The 14754-nt window shown below is 56.2% G+C and overlaps 1 protein-coding gene across 8 annotated transcripts in view; it reads left to right on the forward strand.

Moving 5' to 3' along the window:
* Positions 1–14754, forward strand: part of RBFOX3 (RNA binding fox-1 homolog 3) — a 446986-nt gene that overhangs the window by 50492 nt on the left and 381740 nt on the right. For 3 of the 8 annotated variants that reach the window (XM_025468224.3, XM_025468214.3, XM_025468215.3), the window contains exon 2: positions 1526–1731. The exons of 4 other annotated variants lie outside the window; for them this stretch is intronic. The gene's annotated coding sequence lies outside the window, so the exon portion shown is untranslated. Of the gene's footprint in view, positions 1–1525; positions 1732–4669; positions 4811–14754 lie in introns of those variants that run through there. One more of the 8 variants, XM_025468219.3, reaches the window with a different exon arrangement.

The raw sequence follows: 14754 nt of genomic DNA on the forward strand, positions 1-14754 counted from the left end.
TCCCCCCTAGGAGGGTTGTTGGAACACACAAGGACCCCGCGTTACTTGGCGGCAGGTGCAGAGTGAAGTGCCAGCCCATCCCGCCCAGTGCCACCCTCTCCCCGCCGTGTGGTGGGCACGCCGCCTCTCCTAGGCCGCCCACTGCTGAGAAGCCCCTGCACGAGGGGATGGTCTACCCAGACGGTGGGTGTCGTGCCGTTGCGGTAGACGAGCATGGAAGGATGTATCCGCAGTCTGTTGTGACCATGATGGTGGAATATTCGTGTAGCACAGGTATATGCACACGCCCTGTCTTCACCTTGTCCACGCTCTTGCTGGGTGGGTGGCTGGGGGCTCCGGGGTCAGGGGAGGCTCAGGCCCAGTCAGAGGAGCAGGCCCCTGTGTGGGCAGAGGGGCTGCCCCAGGAGCCCGCGCGTCTGTGCCCTGGACCATGCAGAGCACCCACACCACCCGTGGGGTCTGGGGGGTGGCACGGCCCCCTCCCCCATCCCCACCCTCACACCAGCACCTCAGCCTGGGCACCCGAGCTCTTTGGCACCAAAGTTTAAAAAAATACCTTTGATTTCTAAGGTGCCTTACATGAGACATCGTATCGATTTAAATTTTATATTTAAACCATTGGCTGCACTCACACTGCCCTCCCAGAGGAGCGCCGTGGGGTCACACAGGCTCAGGGGCAGGAGGAGGGCCGCCAGGCTTGCTGGCTGTGCAGGACGTGTCTTCCCACGGTTCGGAGGTCCCACGGCCCCAGGCCTCGGGTGGTTTTGTTCACCGTGGTGGCCCGGGGTCCCGTGCTGCCTTGATGTAAACGCCCCACTGCTGACATGTGAGGGGGACAGGTCTTGGAGAGGGGCTGGTTGGTGACAAGGGAGAGAAGCTTCCAGAGAACCTCTCCGGGTCCATTTCATTCTCCATCCTTCCGCAGGCCCCACCCCACGTCCTCCATGTGCAGAACCTTCTAGAGTGAAGGCCTTATTCCTAGGTGCACATGCTCAGTCTTGGAGGTTTTAGGAGCCGTTCTGGCACATGTCAGCCTTTCCCTCTTGGACTCCTTCCACTCCCAGTGACAAGCAGTGGTGGGGAGGGACCTTGCCCAGCTATGGCACATAGTAGTTGCTTAACATTGCAAAGGGGTGTCCTTTTTTTTTTTTTTTAAGATTTTATTTATTTATGAGAGACAGAGAGAGAGAGAGGCAGAGACACAGGCAGAGGGAGAAGCAGGCTCCATGCAGGGAGCCCGACGTGGGACTCGATCCCGGGTCTCCAGAATCATACCCTGGGCCGAAGGCAGGCTCTAAACCGCTGAGCCACCCAGGGATCCCCAGGGGTGTCCTTTTGTCCTGAGAAGGCAGGTAGAGATAAGCTTGGTGATCCTCAGCAGTATGCCCCCTCCCCCGGCCGTGGCCCCAAACCCCCCTGGGAAGGAGCGGGGAGGCCGGAAGAGGGATGGTTTGATTGACGGGTTCCCAGGTATCCACACCCACCGGTGTGCCTCTCCTCTGAGTGGGTTTGGTTTCTGTCCTAGAGCCTGCTGGTGCTGTTCCCCTGTTTCCTCTGCTGGCCCTCAGGACCGGAGCCGCCTGGCCGGAGGACACGTGCTGGGCCAGAGCAGATGACCGTCTGTCCAGGGCGGAGCCTGGATGCGTGCCTGGCGCGGGCAGCCGTCCCGTTGCTGCCCCTCCCTCCTCTTGTCACTTGACAAATCAAGACACAAAAGGAAAACTGACGCTGGTAGGAGACGCAGTCGTATCACAGAGTTCTCTAAAGCGGTCAGGCCACCCTGGTTCCCAGAAATTAGATTATTTAGAATTCCATCACATTAAGGGAGGATTCCTCTCCGATTCTGTCTCCCTGCCCCTTCCTCTTTCTAGCCCTCTCTCTGCCTGCCCCCCCTGGACCCCTCCCGGCCGATGAAAGATTTTCTGGCGGTGTCAAGGAAATGTGACCTGGTTCTGTAATAAAGAGGAGGCTTATTAGAATTAAGGCCTAACAGCGTTAAAAAGCAATCTTTGCAAGATTGAGGCCACAGGGGAATTGTAAATTCTCAGCAAAGACCTCATTGAAGGATTGGAATAAAAACTTGACATGCATGTGCGGGCGTGCACACATGAAGGGATCCTCAAAAAACAAAAGAAGCTTAGTTAAAAAAAAAAGCAGGGTGGGAGGGGGAGGGAGGTGGGGGCAGCTAAAGAAGGGTGGGGGGACACTCTGACCCTGGCCTGACGTGGGGATCTCCTGGGTAGCCTCGGGGCCAATGCCCCTCCTCTCTGCCAGGCTCCGCAGCTATGTCTCCTGTCTGGCTGTTGGCGCTGCTCAGCAGGCTGTGGTTTGGGGGCTGTGTGGCAGGGGTGCAAGGGTGCAGGGTGGTGGGGTGTGCCTGGCTCCTTCCCGGCAGGGGTTGGGGAGGGGCAGAGAACACAGCCTTGGAATTAAGTCCAAGGCGATGCTGCCAGTGGAGAAGCTGGGGTGCATCTACCTATTGTCGTCGTCCTTGGGGCAGTGGTGACCCCGCAGCACAGATGGGGGGTTGATAAACCACACGCACTGATTTGTCATGGTTGTGGAGGCTGGGGGCCCAGGACCATGGTGTCAGCACATCCTGAGTCCAGTGAGGGCCTCCTGGTTCATAGACGGCTGTGTTCTCCCCGTGTCCTCACACTGAAGGGGTGAGGGGGCTTTCTCTGGGGTCCCTCCTATAAGGGCACTGACCACATTCACCAGGGCTCTACCTTTGTGACCACTCACCTCCCCAAAGCCCCACCTCCTAACACTGTCATGTTGAAGATTGGGCTTCAACTTGTGCATTTGGTGCTAGGGGGACACACACGCTTATCAGTTGGTCCTGCAGTGACAGTCTCATGGTGGGGTCCTTGATGAGCTGGTCCTCAGGGGACAGGCTGGGGGCCAAGGGTGAGCGGAGGATGCACGTCCTCCTGGAAATAGGCAACCACCTTGTTTTGGGCCTCCTGGGACCACCTTGGGAACGAGTGTCCCCTGGAGGCCTCTGGGCCCAGCTCCCACTGGCCATGAGTGCTCAGTTCCCCTGCATGCTGGTGGCCCCCGCCTTGACTACCTGAGCTCCTCTGCCCCCAAGCTTTGTCTGGGGGTGGGGGGCGGCCCAGGCGGCTAATGGAGCAGCCACAGTGTGGAGACTTAATGCACCCAGACAGCGCTCTGTCACTGGGGACATGGGGTGGAAATGCTACCCCCGTCCCAGCCTCTCCACCTTCACAAGGCTGGGGTCAATCCTCGTGTGTCCCCAGAAGATCCCCAACAGACTGAGCCCCAGTTACCTGCAGGGTGAACAGTTCACCAATACCACATGAATACACACGCACACACTGCCCTTCTGTCCCCATCTCAGGCCCCTGATCCTGGATCAGTCCCAGACAAGTCGCTTAGATCCAAACCCTGTCCCGGGGCTGTATTTCAGGGGCTCCTAGCTAGCGCAGTGACTGCACAGAATACCCAGTACTGTTGAGGCCTAGATTCAGGAGCAGGACTGAGTGGGACGGAGTGGGATGGAGTGGGATGGAGTGGGATGTGGGCTTTCATTGCTTGGGGCTCACACAGTAGGTGCTCAACAAATATCTGTGGGCCAATGAGTCTGGACACAGGTATCCTTGCCTCTCTGATGGGTGGAGCCTGGCTGGGTGTCTTCTTTTTGGTGTCAGGAGTGGCCATGGGGATGGCATCCCTCCCCACCTCATCCCTAAGTATTCCAGAAGACAAAGTGTTGTGACTGATACTCCCAGTTGGAAGAAAAACAAAGCCCCTGGAGCAGGTGGGCTCATTCCAGCAGGAGCTCCCAAAGCCCTGGCCCCTGCCCCCATGGTGGGCATACCTCTGTGGCTGCCTGCAACAGGGACTCCGGCTAGGTGTCTCTCTTGGGTGCATAACTCATGGTAGGACTTCATCCCCAGCCCTGGATCCTTGTCCTGGGACAGCAGAGTGGGGGCATGGGGACAGCCAGGCCTGCAAGATGCTACCGTGTCCTGAAAATTCACCTGGCGGAAGGACAGAGGACACCTCTCTCCTTCCAGGAGCCCAGCAATGCCTTTGGAAGTGTCTTGTCTTCAGAAGCTGGCCAAGGCCTACATTGTGCCTCTGGGAGGTGGGACCCCGGGGATTTCTGGCAAGTTGGCCCCCTGCCTTGAGCACTTCTTCTCATCAGAGGTTCACTGGAGATTTCCGTGAAGTTTGGGGTGGGGTCTGTACTAGTCCCCCTCTGTGGCCTGGGTCATGGCGAGAACCTCTCTCCCAGGGCCGGGTGGGTGTCCCCGTGTCCGCCTTTCCCTTGTGGTGAGCAAGGGGCCTTCTGGACGCCCAGGAACAGAGATGAAGCATCCAGGTGAGACAGGTGCTAGGTCCTGTTACCTGGTTCACTGTGGGTGCTGCATGCGTGAAGTGACCTTCATCAGTATCTTTGACCTTCACTTTTCCTTCCTGGCGGAGCCAGCTCCGTTAGCCCGGCGGGATGAGGTGGCCTGCCTTAGCCCCACAGGGCCACCAGGGAAGGCAGTTTGCAGTTCAGGCGGGCACAGAAAACATCCGAGGGGGTTGGGAAGGAAGTAACAGTCCCATACTTGGCAACAAATTGATGGCAATTTTTGGAAGCTTATCTGTGTGAAGAACGCTCTGCAGGAATATTCATTTGCCTCTTAAACAAAGGGCAATTATGTGCAATCCTGTGCTTTTGTGGGTTTCCCAAGAAGGACTCAGTGGAGTCTCCTTTACAGTCTGAGTGTGTGGCTGTCCCTGCCCGGGGCCTGTCACCTGGGGTCCTCATCCCGGCTCAGGGATCAGGACGGTGAGTGAGGGGTATGTGTGCTGGGGGCAGCGCCGGGGGAGGGGAATGAGACGGGGCTGGGGGGGGCAGGTGGGGCAGATGGAAGGGAGGAGGAAGCAGCTCCAGATGCAGGGGTTCTCTCTGGGGGCCCCACAGCCCAGGGACTGCTGTGCCCCCCACCCACCTTTCAGGCATTGCACAGGGAGGGGGTGCTCTGCTAGGGGTGGGAGGCACTTTCCCTGTGGCCCCCTTCCTTCTCTTCCTCCTTGTTCTTCCTTCCTTTTTTCCCCCAATCTGACGACTTCATTCCCCCCAAAAGCTGTCATTTTACATAAACCTCTCACTGAGGCACATCCATTCTTACTGCCAAAATCTCCATATCAAACACTGGCGTCCTCCATGGAACTGACTGCTGTCCCCACCTGGCGCTGGGCCTCAGGCCTGGAAAGGTAGCCGCTCCCATGCAGGGTCATGCAGGGACTGAGCAGGCCCAGCAGCCTGTCTGGGCCCCACTGCCTTCCTCGGGCCCCTTGTGGGCCATCCCTGGCTCCTTCCCTCTGGCTCTGACAGCTGCATGTGGCTCGCGGGCCCTCCCAGGGGAGCGCCGGAGCCTGGCCGGAGGGAAGAATTGTGTCCCCTCAAAAAGTCGCGATGGAGTCCCAAGCCCTAGGACCTCAGAACGTGGCTTTCTTCGGAAACAGGGTGCTCACGGGGATGCAGCTAAAATGAAGTCATCACCATCCGATAGGACTGGTGTCCTTATCAGAAGGGGACATTTGGGCTCCACATGCATACTGGGGAGCCGATGGGAGGGCAGAGTGGGGAGGGTGTGTTTTGGGGGGGGGCATTGCCCCCTGGACTTCCCGCTCCAGACTGCAGGTGTAGACTCCTGGCGTCTTTAGCCCCACGCTGTGTGCTGCGTTGTTAGGGCCGCCCCAGGACACTCAGCCAGCTTGGGGGCCACCAAGCTCAGGCCTGGGTTTCGGGGCAGAGTCCTGGGCAGGCCCTTCTCTTCTGGGGGAAACGAATGAAACAGCAACAGCAGAGTGGGGGTGGAGCAGAGCCTGCAGATGGCTTCCTAATTTAGGGCCGGTTGATAAACCCATCAGCTATTACTTATTTTCCTGACTGGGAAGGCCTGGTGCTTGTCCCTGGGAGCAGCCCGAGGGTTTTGCACAGAGCTGCCCTGGAGGATCTTCAGTCCAGCAGGTGGGATGGAGCCCCGGAGGTCTATCTTGCAGTGAGCATTCGGGGCGGGGGTGGGGTGGGGTGGGGGGGAGTAAGAGGCCTGTTGCCAAGGGGAGGAGAACACCCAGGAGAAAGTGCCCGCCATGGGGCCTGGGCTCAAGGGCCAGATAGGGACGCCTTCCCCACAACCCCACCACTTAGAAACTCCCGCTCGTGCCTTAAGACCCAGCTCAGATGTCCCTTCCTTCCATGGTGCAGTCCTGCCCCGATTCCTCCAGCCGTACCTTCATCTGTTTTCCCGCAGCCCCTGCCCTGCCTCCAAGAGGGTCCTGTTCTTTCTCTGGGTGCGCAGAGCCTCTCTTCTGTGGTCACAAATTTTCAAGGTTGTGGTCCCTGGACCCCCTGCATCTGAAACACTGTGTTTCTTGAAAAAAAAAAATGCAGTTTCCAGGCCAGACTCCACCCTGGGCCAATAGAGTCCAAGGTCACCAGCCGTGGAGGAGGTCCGGAAGCAGAGCTGAGCATGGAGGGTGGGGTGAGGTGGCTTCTGGTGGGGGCGTGGGGGGTTGGGGGTGCTTCTGAGCTGTTGCACTTGGCTACTGCTTGTGGAAGAGAGTTTCACACCGGCCCTCTGACTGGTGATTTCTATAGTCCTGGGCAGGGGGTGGGGGTGGGGGGGGCGCCCTGGCTCGGCAGCCCTGCAGATTGGTGGATGATGCTGTGTTCTCCTGGTCATGATGCTGCGGTGACTAACCCCCTTCCTGCCCCAAACAGAACGATTGGCCCATTAATACGGTCGGTAGATCAGATGGCTCTACGTTAGGATTAAAAAAGCAGAACCCCTGCAGTTGCCTCTTGCAAAGAACTGTAGGGTAGAGGTCTTGGGATTGGGCTGTCACTGACGTGCTGTGTAGCGTCACACACCTCTGGCCCTGCACCCCTCACAAGGATGATCTGAGGACCACAGACAACCGTGTGTGTGGGCAGGGGCGCCACACAGTGACTCATGATGTTAGCACTATGCTCTTCTCCTCATGCTGCTTCCACACTCTCGGGGTTGGGGGGTGGAGGGGGTCTTGGGGAATTGGGGCACTGAAGGGTGAGTGTTCTGGGGCTCTGTTGTCCGTCTTTCTGCTTGCATGCACCTGCCACAGAATCTTTGGGGCCGGCCAGTTGTTGAGTTGATTTCAAATGGCCTTGCCAGGACCAGCTTCTCCATCTGCAGCAGCAAAAGGATTTTTTTTTTTTTAACCTCCAGCATGGAATTTTCCCAGTTATTTTAAATAAGTTTCATTTATTTGTGCTTGGCATTCAGATAAGAATTACCAGCCTCGCACAGATGCAAATTCAGAGTCATAAAAGGAATATTGACAGCAATTGCAACCACATCACCATCTCTCATGCGATCAAATGCCCTGGCTGCCGTCAGAGCAAAATGGAGCATTTGAAAAGCGGCAAGAGAACACACTCTCCAACAAACAAAACAAGCCTCTCTGGAGAAACCCGGGACAAGATGCTTCTGAGAACTCTGCAGGGGCCATCCAAGTGGCTCCTTACGTTTCTGATGGAAAATGTGTTAAAAGAAAAATTTAAGGCAAAGATCTCACCAAGTAGATCAATTCTAAACTCTGCCAGAGTGGATTTAGCTGCAGGTCTCCATTGGGTTTTATCCAGTGCGGAGAAGCGGGATGACGTTGTGGGGCATCTCTCCCACGCTGTTAGGGGGGAAGTGTGTATCAGTTAGCTACTGTTGCATAACAAACAAGTCCCCAAACTCAGCAGTATGGAATGATGGTTGTTTCTTCTTGCTCATGAATGTTGTGTGTCAGCTGGGCACTTGTGCTGATCTCAGCCGGGCTCACTCATGCATCTGTGGTCAGTTGGCGAGTGGACTGGAGGCCGGTGAGACTGACCACTGATTCCTACCTCATGTGGGTTTTTGTCCCCCAGGAGGCTAGCTCAGGCTGTGTTGCAGGCAGAAAGTGGACGTGAGCATAGCCTGTGGAGGCAGGTGTCTTTTGGCCAAAGTGTCAGGAGGCCAGCCCTGATTCCAGGGGTGAAGAAATAGACATAGACCCCGCCTCTTTGTGAGAGGGGCTGTAAGGTCCCATGGCAAAGGGGGCGTCCACCTGGAGGTGTGAGTAGTCAGGGCACTTCTGCAATCAGTCTGCATGGGGTGGCCCTGGGGCTGGGAATCAGCCCAGTCTTGAAGGCAGGGCTTGGGGGATGGGAAGGCTGGTCTGCATGTGGGCTTTGGGGTTTGGTCATGGGGGGTCAGGGTCAGTGCTGCCGAGACACATGGATGCTCAGTTTGGAGGATCGGATCCTTGTTCCCTGCTCAACCCTCCACTGAACGTGCCCTGACATCAGCGCTCCCTTCTTGGGGCCCACTGCCCTCGCCCGTCCATACCACGCTTGCTTCCCCAGCTTGTCCCCTGTTGGGGGTTCCTTTTGCCATAACCCTCTCTCCCTGCTGTCCCTGTGCTGAGATCTCGACTGTGCCAGCTCAGCAGCCACCACACCATGGGGTCCTCTCCTGCATTACGTCTGAACGCCTGGGCCTTTTCCTGTACCCTCTCCAGATTTGACCAGTCCAAACGTGGAGGCCTCCGCCCAGACCTGGTCCTCTCCATTTTCGAGGATGGCAGCTCTGTACCCCCTTCCCCATTCATACAGGCCCGCAGCCTACAACTTACCCATCATCTCTCTCTTTCCAGTTCTTTTTGCTTCTCCCCTTTCCCACAGAACAGCCTCCTGGAGCCTTGGCTGTGTCCATCGCCTCCCACCTGCCTCCACAGGCTTTGGCTACAGAGTGGGAAGTGGATTGGGGGTGGGGTGGGCAGAGCATCTTTGAAAAATGCAAATCTGATCATACTGATTCATGGCTTAAATGCTTTAATGGCTTCCCACTGTTCTCAGGATAAAGATGGAAATCCGTAGAGGCTTCTTGTGGCTGACCTCAGCAGCCACTCCAGGAGCCACCCTGCCTCCTCATCTTGCGGTTCCTCAGAAAGGTGCCTCAGGGCCTTTGCACAGATGGTTCCCTCTGCTTGGAGTGTTCACCTTCCTCTCTGCCCCTTTACCTTGTCACTAGTCCTAACCCAGTCTTGCAATGTCACCTCCTTAAGGAAGCATTCCTCAACTGCCCCCACCCAGGGGTCCCAGTTAGCTTTTCCCATACCCCTTATACGTCCCCTTGTAGCTCTGACTGCAGCAGCAATGCAGTCACTGCGGTGCATTATTTGATATCCATCTGCCCTCTGTAAAGCCAGGGGTCTTAGTCTTCACTGTGTCTCCAGAACCCCGGCTGGGGCCTGCTCCCGAAGGGCTCAGCAGTTGGTTGAGGTCACTGGGTCCCAGAACAAGCCAGTGAGGTACACATCACTGACCCTGCTTGACAGGAAGGAGACTGAGGCCCAGGAGGCCAGGGTCACAGGAAGAGGAAGTGGTGTTGGATCTCCTCTGATGGCAGCTGGAGGCGGGGGAGTCTAAAGGCACAGGGTCCCTCTAGATCACTGGTCTTTGGTGGGTGTTATGAACCAGGGTGTTTGCAGCCGGTGTGACCACAGCTGTGCAAATAGCAGTATGAGGTGATGGGGTGAGCCACAGGTAGAGGTCCTGTGCCGAGAGAAGGGTGGAGTGATCCACCAGTCGGTCAGCATTACAAGCTAAGCCAGTCATACACCAGCCACTTATCCCTCAGCTTTCCAGAAGAAGTGTGTATAGGTTTGTGTCATTTTATGATTATGATTATTATTTTTAAAAAATGTATCTTTTCTTAAAAAATTTTATTTATTTATTCATAGAGACACACACACACACAGAGGCAGAGACACAGGCAGAGGGAGAAGCAGGCTCCATGCAGAGAGCCCGATGTGGGACTTGATCCCCGGTCTCCAGGATCATGCCCCAGGCTGCAGGCAGCGCTAAACCGCTGTGCCACTGGGGCTGCCCAATTACGATATTTTTGAAGCCGGCTCCATGCTCAGCGTGGACCCGTGTGCAAGACTTGAACTCACAACTCTGAAATTGAGACCTGAGCTGAAATCAAGAGTAGGACACTGAACCACCTGAGCCACCCAGGCGCCCCTAGGATTATTAGGAACTTCCTTTCCCATAGATGTTATGGATTCAGGTGACACCTTAGCAAACAGTCTCCATTGAGGATGTGGGAAAAGCTTGTCAGTGTGCAGCGTTTGTGGTCCAGAGAGGGCCCCAGGATGGCTGACGGGTCCTAGCCTTCACCTAGTGCATCCAGGGAAGGGGACAGTCCTGTGTGCACACAGCCTGAGTGAGCCACCTCCCTGACTATGGCCACACAGAGGAGGAAAGGCAGGTATCGGAAGCCCAGGGGGCCTCAGGCTGGGGAAGCGAGTGCTGTGTTCACACAGCTTGCTGTGTACCTGGCCATCTGCCTGCTTGGCATCCCCAACTAACCAGGAGTTATCTGAGGATAGGACTTGTGCCTGGCACTCCCCAAGGCTGGTATGGTTACAGAGCTGCTGATTTCCCTGGGCTTTGTGGTTGCTCTGGCATTGCCGAAATCCCTGGTGGGTGGGGGAGACGAGAGGGGAGCGCAGCAAGTGGCCCGTTCTGTTGGACGAGTTCCCGCACCATCCCCCTGCCCACAAACCCTCTCCAACCATTCGCCTCCTGCCCACTGGCAAGCCAGCCAGTTCCCAGTCCCAGGAAGTGAGGACACTCTGGGGCCAGGTGGAGGGGCAGCAGGATCCCGAGCTGAACGGATGCTTATTTTTAGGCGCTTGTGGGCACTGCCGCCCATGCTGGGTCTACACAGCGGTCCCTGCAGATCCATCCCCTGTGGCAGTGGTCCAGAACCACCCTCGTGCCAGGGGGACCTACGCTGGCCATCAGAGCTTTGACACAAAGGTTTCTTTGGCACAATGCTGCTTTGGTCCAGAGAGCACTATCCTCCAGTCTCCCTGGGGCCGGTCTCCCCCTGCCTTTCCCTAGCCCCCGCCTCCCCTTCTCTGGGTTTCCAGGGAGGAGGCGGGTTGACCAGCTGCTGCAGGAGCAGGAGCCAACTCTGAAACAGGCAGAAATGATAAGCCACAAGATGTGTGCGCCGGCAAGGGGGATCTTAATTGGCAAACCACATGCCTATCGCTTTTGACACTGTGCTTTTGCAAACTTTGCCTCTTACCACGGGACCTTGGCACTCGACATACAAGAGGTCTTTCTCTGCCACCACCCCCCCGTCCCGCTATGTAATAACATTAAAATGGTTTTTAGTTGAGTTCATTTCTTCAAGTTTGATGATAAGTAAGTCATCAGCTCAAAGACCGTCTTGGACGGTGCTCCTTTTCCCTGGAGGACATTTTCTTGCCCTGCTGCGTCCACTCAGGTAGGTCACCTTCTTCCGTCTTTGGGGCCCTGCTACTTCCCTGCTAAGGGAACCCTAGGTAGAACCTAGTCTCTTCGGCACCCTACATGCTACTAGGTTCCCACATGTGTTTCTCATTTCCTGCTTCTCTGTTGGGAAGTCCAACTTTGGGGGAGTGTAAATCCTGGGAGTGGGAAGACGGACATTTTCTGCACTAGCTCCTAATGGCCTCATCAAGTCAAGGTCATCTCTTAGGTGTTGAGTCCGAAGCTGCCATGGGGCCTGGGATGGGACCTTCCAGTCGGAGGGTTCTGCTGGTGTGTGGGTTCTACAGGCTTGAGTTCCCCTCCATGCTCTTCAGGCCTGTGGGGCCTGGATTGGGGCTTCTATGAACCCCATTTTAATGATGGGGAAGTGGGTGCTTGGATGATCACAGTGTCCATCCCCTCCTCCATCCCCACCCCCACCTCACCACACCTCCTTCTCCACCCCACCCCCATCCCCATCCACACCCATACCTCCATCTCCACCTCACCTCCAGCTCCACCTCACCTCCATCTGTACCCCCACCTCCATCTCCCTCCCCATCCCCACCTCATCTCCCTCCCCATCCCTACTCTACCCCCATCTGCACTCCTACCTCCATCTCCACCTCACCTCCATTTGCACCCCCACCTCCACCCCCACCCCACCTCTATCCATACTCCTACTTCACCTCCATCTGCACCCCCAACTCCATCCCCACCCCCACCCCACCCCCATCTCGCTTCCTACCTCCCTCTGCATCCCCATGCCACCTCCATCCCCACCCCCTCCTCACCTCCATCCCCACCCCATCCATATCTATATAATTTATAATCTGTATCATTATCATTGTCCATATCAAGAGATTTATTTTAGGACTTTGCCCACTTGATTTTGGAGGCTGGCAACTCTGAAGTTTCTCATGGTTGAGCCATGGGGCTGGGGGCTCCTCTCTTTCTCAGAATCTGGAAGTGACCCCACCTCATCTTGGCCTGAAGACAAGGCACCTCAGTTCTGCAGGCTTTAGCCTCATTTAGACTTGTCTTTTTCGTATATGTGCTGCCGAAGCGAGCACTAGACTTGTCTTTTTCGAAGGGTGAGTGATGGAGACACATAACACTCTTTTCTTTCTTTTTCTGGTGCAACTCAGCCCGGTTCTCTAAGCTGAAGTCAGTAATACCTTCTAAAAAGTAAATCTGATTGTGTTACTCCTGCATTCCAAGCCTCTCCAGGGGCTCCCACAGCTTTGGGAAGATGGCTGGAGCTCCACAAGGCCCCCCTCCCTGCCTGGCCCCCCCCCCCCCACGTCCTCTGCACCTCAAGCTTCTTCCCTGAATTTCTGAGACTCCAGCTCCTTGTCCTCCTGGGCCGGCACCTTGCCCTTGCAGCCTCAGGGCCTCTGCTGACCTGGTTCCCTTTGTCCCCAGCCCTGTTCTGGCATGCTGTCACCCCAACATCTACTCATTCAGAATGTGGGACTTAAGACCCCTTCCCAGAGTCCTCAGGGTACTCCATCCCTGTCCTCTGCATATTTTCCACAGCCACACGCGACAACGAAGAGCTTGGTGCGCTGTTTAAAGAACCACAGTTTCCCATTAGAGCAGCAGATCTTGACCCAGGTGCTTTCAGAATCCTGGTCAAGCAGGCCGCGACCTCAGCCAATAGGTCAGAACCTCTGTGGGCGGGACCTGGGCTTTCAGAACACCTCAGGAGCTGCCAGGATGCAAAGTTGGCGACTAGCACGCTCTGACTAGCACGCTACTCAGAGCGTGGTCCTCAGGCCCCCTGCATCTGTCCATCTGAGAGCTGGCCAGAGATGCAGAATCCGAGCCCCGCCCCAGGTTGCCGACTCAGAATCTGCTCCTTAACAAGATCCCTGTGTGGTTTTGGGGACACACTGCAGTTTGAGAAGGACTCAGCTGGCCAGCCCAGGAGGCTGGAGCCTCCCCATCTTGCTCACCACCGTTACCCCAGCACCCGCATAGTAGCTGCTCAGGAAATTACTGTTAAAGGAACACGGGAATGATTTTAAACAACCTTCTGATGCCTCCTTTTGTTTTTTTTTATTTTTTATTTATTTATTATTTTTTTAATTTATGATAGTCACAGAGAGAGAGAGAGAGAGAGAGAGAGAGAGAGGCAGAGACACAGGCAGAGGGAGAAGCAGGCTCCATGCACCGGGAGCCCGACGTGGGATTCGATCCCGGGTCTCCAGGATCACGCCCTGGGCCAAAGGCAGGCGCCAAACCGCTGCGCGACCCAGGGATCCCTGATGCCTCCTTTTGGATCCCTCTCTTGCTCATTCTGTTCCCTGGAACCCTATATGTATCTCATGGGCAGCAGGTCCCCTGGGGGCCCGCACCCTTTCCTCGGGAGCTGGAGTGGCTGGAGCTGATGTTTCTTTTCTCTGCCTGGTTTCCCACCCCCGCAGTCTTTTTTGTTCCTAGAGAATGTTGTCCTTGGCCCCCGGGGGGAGGAGATGCTGCCTTTCTCCAGCTGGTGCACATTCCCCTTCATTCTGCTTTGGCTTCTCCTGCTGGCAGATTCATAAAGAAAACCAGAACCAGGGTGGGGATAGGAGTCAGGTGATGCGGGGGGGGCGGGGGGGGGGAGGGGGAGGGGAGAGGGAAGGAACATTCCAGAGGAAGATGGGAAGGCGGAAATAATCACTTAGACTTGAGGTGAGGTTTCTGAACACATCCAGGCTGAATCATTGCTTTGGAAAATCCCAGATGTGGTCCTCTCTCCAGCAGCCATTCACCCGGGGTGGCCACAGCTGTGGGAGCACAAGAAGCCGGCCCGTTAAAGGGACAGGTGCCTGTTCTGGCCCGCTGGGGGAGGAGCCCTGTCCTCCCGCTTGCTGCTAGGAGCATGAAAGGCCTCTCTGCCCTGGCTGGGCTGCAAGAGGCTCTTGGATGCGTCCAAGCTTCAGGCCGTACCTTGGCCCCCCCATTGCTCCCAGGCAGGTGTATGGCCCGCAGCATCCCACCAGCCAGGCCTCCCCTGCCTTTCTTTATTCGAGGCTTTTGTCTCTCTCTCTCTCCTTTTCATCTGTCTGGGGGAGTAGGAAGTACTTGGGGCACCTCTGCTTCCTGTCCTAGAGCTCCTTATGGCCCTCTGGGAGGGAGGGTGAGCTGCAGGGTGGCCTGGCCTGGCTTGTCCTCCAAGACCCTACAGTGGAGAGGAGTCAGAGAGAAGGGGGAAGTGGCCCGGCGTGGTGGGGGAAGAGGTCACATGCCATGGGGGTGAAGGGTGCCACATAAAATCCAGGATGCCTAGGCAAACTTGAATTTCAGATAAATACTAACTATTTTGAATAAATAGTTATTTATAACTATTTATGAATAAGTGTATCCCAGGGGCACCTGAGTGGCACAGTCGGTTATGTGTCTGGCTCCCGGTTTCAGCT

This window comes from Canis lupus, chromosome 9 (genome assembly GCF_003254725.2).
Source record: "Canis lupus dingo isolate Sandy chromosome 9, ASM325472v2, whole genome shotgun sequence".
NCBI lineage: Eukaryota > Metazoa > Chordata > Mammalia > Carnivora > Canidae > Canis > Canis lupus.